Below are 4,994 nucleotides of genomic sequence, written 5' to 3'. Positions count from 1 at the left end.
TGTGACAATCAAGTTTTGAATGTGAGAACAAGATCATCATGTATTTTTGGGATAACTCTTGCTTAATAGTGATAATGCTAAGTGTTAAAAGTATGGAACAGTTTGTTTCTTTGAAAATTACTATTTGCCTGCTCATCAGGTGGGAGCTGATGAGAACGTGGTTGTAAAAATTAAATTGTATTTAGCTTGTATAAAAAGTTTTAAAAAAAGGTTTTTTGTTTTGTGCTACTACTGAAGTTGCTTAGCTGTGGAGATGAGGTTATTGCAGGCACCTAGAATTTGATTTCTTTCACTTCCACGATGGGAAGAAATTCTCCAACAAGCACAGGAATCTGACTTTCTGATATTGAGACTCCTAGGCATCAAGCCCCATGGAAGGGGTGATGATTACGTGAGCGTTGGCGTTGATGTGGGCATCCTCCAAGCCAGACGCAGGGAGCAGGGAAGGGCAGAAAGAACAGGCCCCTCAGGAACCATGAGAAAACAAAGTATTGGCAGCAGTGGTGAGGGTTGGTGTCAGGGGCCAGGAAGAGGTGGCGAAGGGGAGCATGTGCCTCAAGGCAGTCCTGGAACCCGTAGTCCCTGCAGTGAGGTCTGGTCTGCAGAGGACGTGGACGGCCACGCGGCGAGGCCCACAGACAGCCTGGACTCGGCTGCCTCAGAACTCTGGTGGGCGTTGCAAACGGCCCCACAGGGTTGCAGTGCACATTCCTCGGACAGAAAGAAGATGCTTGGAACTGTTCCCGGCACGAAGCCAGCGCCTTGTGAACAGTGGCTGCTGCTGTTGTGACTGAGTGCCGTCCAACTGGGGACATTTGCTCTGCTCAGTTCACACAATTGGGCCAGGAATGGAGTTGCCCTGCCTCCAACAAGCTTGACGCATTGAATGAGGGCTCAGTCGATAATGTACTCTGTAAATACACACTCCCGGCTAGAGTGAGCAAAGCCCAGGGAGTGGGTGGTTCTTCAGTATTAGCCAGGTGTCTGTGGCAGGACCAGCTGTGTGGCTGCCAGAGCGAATGTGACCAGGAAGCTTCTGTCCCCCCGAGGTGGCCAGCGTTCCTGTTACACGTGCCGTAGGCAGAAGGTGGGCACTGGTGGGGAACTTGCTCATGTTTCTATTTTCTGATTGGAAATTCAAGGTTTCTGAGCATCCTATGTCGAATTTGTACATTGTTGAGACTGTACACATTTCAACGCTTGTTTTTTTTCTGCTTTTCAGATCTATACAACCTGGCATTTGGCCGTGGCTTCCAGGACAGGCTGGGTGCAGAGTGAAGTCCTCTCCTCATTGTCAATGTTTGCAGATGTCTTCTTGTATAAACTTCATATTTCTTGAGAGTTTCAATTAGGTTTTTACTTAACTAGACTCTTAAAATTGCCATGCACATAACTCTACCAGTTACAATCGTGAGCTAACATGGGTTTTTGGTTTTTGGTTTTACTTTGATGAATGTTTAACATTTGCATGCTGGATGTGGGAGTGGAGGTCATTTATCTGCTTTTCATTTCCTTCTTGGTTATACTTAGTGACTTTCAGGTAAGGTGTGGAAGGCGTGGTGCAGGGTGAATTGCAGGCCGCACTGTGGCACCGTGGAGGACAGGCGCGGGCAGCAGTGGTGTGCACAGTGGATGAGAGACAAGAGGAGACTTCTATCCTCGAGGGAAACACACAATAATTTAAAAAACTGATCATCTAGCTTACATGAGGTCCAACAAATTCAGTTTGCAAAGTTGAACTTTCAAGTTAATTGAGTAACTTTTCCCCTAAGTCATTAATTTAGTAGCTTATGTTTAAATATATTTCTCTTGTCTAAAGAAAGTCATAAATTCTAAAATGAATGACTAAACATGTAATAATTTAGGCACACAGTACCTGAAGGGAAAACTGCCAGTATGCTAAAATATTGGATACAGATGCTTTTAAAAAATATAATGTAGCATTCTTACAATGCATGAGTTTTTAGCATGTAACTTGGTGAGTCGTTTTGAGCTATGTTTGTAGGAATGTGTATCTTGAATACTTCAGGGCACCACTGCAGATGTGTGCGTGAGATGTATAAATACTGAATGCTCTTCTCCCTTCCCTTAAATGAAAAACATTAGCTCCCTTTTTTGTTTTTATTTTTTTTGAAGTGGACTCTTGTTGCCCAGGCTGGAGTGCAGTGGCACAGTCTCGGCCCACTGCAACTTCTGCTTCCGAGGTTGAAGTGATTCTCTTGTCTCAGCCTGCTGAGTAGCTGGGACTACAGGCACCCGTCACCACACCCAGCTAATTTTTGTATTTTTATTAGAGATGGAGTTTTGCCATATTGGCCAGGCTGGTCTCAAACTTCTGACTTCAAGTGTTCTGCCCACCCTGACCTCCCAAAGTGCTGGGATTACAGGCATTGAGCCACTGTTCTTGGCCAGCTCCCTTCTGTAATGATTTATATAGTTTTTGCTTTTTGTTTTTTTGAGATGGAGTCTCACTGTGTCACCCAAGCTGGAGTGCAGTGACGCAAATCTAGGCTGACTGCAGCCTTCACCTCCTGGGCTCAGGTGATCCCCCCATCTCAGCTTCCTGAGTAGCTGGGAATAGACACATGTCACCACGCCCAGCTAATTTTTTTTTTTTTGTATTTTTAGTAGAGGCAGGGTTTTGCCATGTTTTCCAGGCTGGTCTCGAGTTCCTGGGCTCAAGCGATCTGCCCGCCTCGGCCTCCCAAACTGCTGGGATTACAGGTGTGAGCACCACATCTGGCCCTTTTTTTTTTTTCCTTTCCAGGATTAGAAGTCGACTTTCAGAAAATCCCTCAACCCTGCAAACTTAATTTTCCATAATAATATGCCTCTAGGAAAAAAAGAAGACCGAAACAAAGAAGTATGTGTGGACTGCAGTTAAAAATTTTCAACACAACATAGCTTAGGAGAGTTGACATTTTACAAAGGGCAGGAGGCCCGTTCAGTGCCTTCTAGGCATTGGGAATGGCGGTCTGTGGGAGACCCTAATGTGTGCGGCATCCTGACACGTGATCGTGGTGCTCATGGTTTTCCCGAGGGCCCACCGGGAGTACCAGAGGCTCCTCTTCTGCAGTCGGCCAGTCAGGCAGCAGCTGCTGGAGAAGGAACAGACAGTAAAAGACAGACGTACACAGTGTTATTGTGGCAGAGAGGTTAAAACCAGGCTCACTCTGTTCTTAGTTTTAAAAAATAATGAAATCCTTGAATATGTATTGCATTTCAGGATTTTAAAGCAATTGTGGGTGTGTCTGTGTCTCTCTAGCTCCCGTTCGGGTGCTCCTGAGAAGACAGCTCAGAGACACCACCTTTCCTTGTTGAGGTGACAGGGCCTGGAGAGGTGTGAACCCCGTGGTGGGGGGGGGGTGACTGACCTGGGGGGAGGCTGGGTCAGCGGTGGGGATCCACCCCCACTCCACGTTCCTGTAGGGAATCCAGTTCTAAGTCTTTATGATTTGAGTAAAATGAACCTGGAAGAGGTGTTATTTTTTAAGAAGTAATTGCCATGCTCTTTTTTCCTCATACTTCTCCGTGTTTAAGCAGCATTGAAGGATAAGGCACTACTAGCATGTTGGTTTGGAAACAATCTTGTTGGTTATTTTACCTTGAATCTGATACTAAGGTTGCCTGGTAACAGAAGTTTTCCTTTAACAACATGGAACTCTGTTGAATCTGTTGCCCCATTGGCTGAGCAGTCTGAAGTCAGTGCCCTGGCAGCTAAAAGAGGCCTTGGAGGAAGGCTTTGGAGGAAGCCACTGGATGGGCAGGAGGCACCCCTGTTGATTGAGGGAGAGATGCGCAGTTTGCAGGGATCCCACGTGGCACTTGTGGCTCTCTTCTGCCCCCTGCTGGTTGGCCAAGCGGCCTCGCCACAGTGTGCTCAGTGTGAATGTTCACGGGGCAGGCCAAGGCTTTTATTCCAGAAACACTGACTTCAGAAACGGCCGGCCGTGTGTGTTGAGCATGGCAAGAAAGACTTAAGTGTGTCTTAAACCTCTTGAACAAAGCAAGTTGATGTTTCAAATGCCATCTCGAAGGCTAATGACTTTGCTATGGTCAATATTCAGGAGAAAAGAGGGTTTGATGAAATAGAAAGACAGGAGTGGCAAGTGAGTTGCTTGTGCCCTGTATGACTAAGCGATGTCCTGGCCGTTCCACACCATGGCCTCTGAGTAGCCAGCGTGTAGATACTGGGTCAATTTAGATGGGACTCCTAGAGCTGTCCGCCACCCGGGAGAAGAACGAGGAGTTCTCTGTGCTCATGGTCATGGTTCCCGCTACTGTGTCCAGCAATGTGCCGGGTTCCAATTTCAGCATCGGGGCAGACACAGCCCTGAACACTATCACTGAGGTAAGTCCCTGTGTGCCCAGCCAGGTGGACGCTGGCTGACGCTAACCGGAGGGCCCCGGCCCTTTTTATCTACCAGTGCGCTAGAAATAGCCTTTTACAAATACCCTGAATGAGAGTTTCTCGTTCTTTTTTCCCCCCTAGAAAAGTAGGTTTTTAGACTCTGAACATTTTTGATCTCCTAAAAAAGTTTGACCGCCTCTTCTGTGTGGCCACCGGTGGGGACGTCGTATGGCCAAGACCCCATGAGTACCTGCAGTGCTGAGGATGGCTGGGCCGCAGTCTCCTGTGATTGCACCAGCATTAAAATTCCCCTCCCCCCCTTTTTTTTTTAATGCTCAGCCTAAACTTTCTTTGAACCTCCAATACCCATTATGATGAACCCCTGCCTTGATGCTGAGGGTAGAAATTGAACTGAATGTTTTATAATTGTAGTCATTGTCCTGAACGCACCATTGCATTTGTTATCTGTTTGGTCTTGGCTATTGACCTCATTTTCCCCTTTGTAAACTGGGGATGTTAAATTACATCTAAGGCAATATTGGGGCTAGTTTAGTTTTTTGCCAAGAGACAATAATAAAACATAGAAGTATATTCTTCTGTTTTTGTTTTGTTTTCTTTGTCAGACAAGGTCTTACTTACTCTG

This window comes from Mandrillus leucophaeus, unplaced genomic scaffold (assembly GCF_000951045.1).
Source record: "Mandrillus leucophaeus isolate KB7577 unplaced genomic scaffold, Mleu.le_1.0 Scaffold1355, whole genome shotgun sequence".
Classification (NCBI taxonomy): Eukaryota; Metazoa; Chordata; class Mammalia; order Primates; family Cercopithecidae; genus Mandrillus; species Mandrillus leucophaeus.
This window is presented reverse-complemented; position numbering follows the sequence as displayed.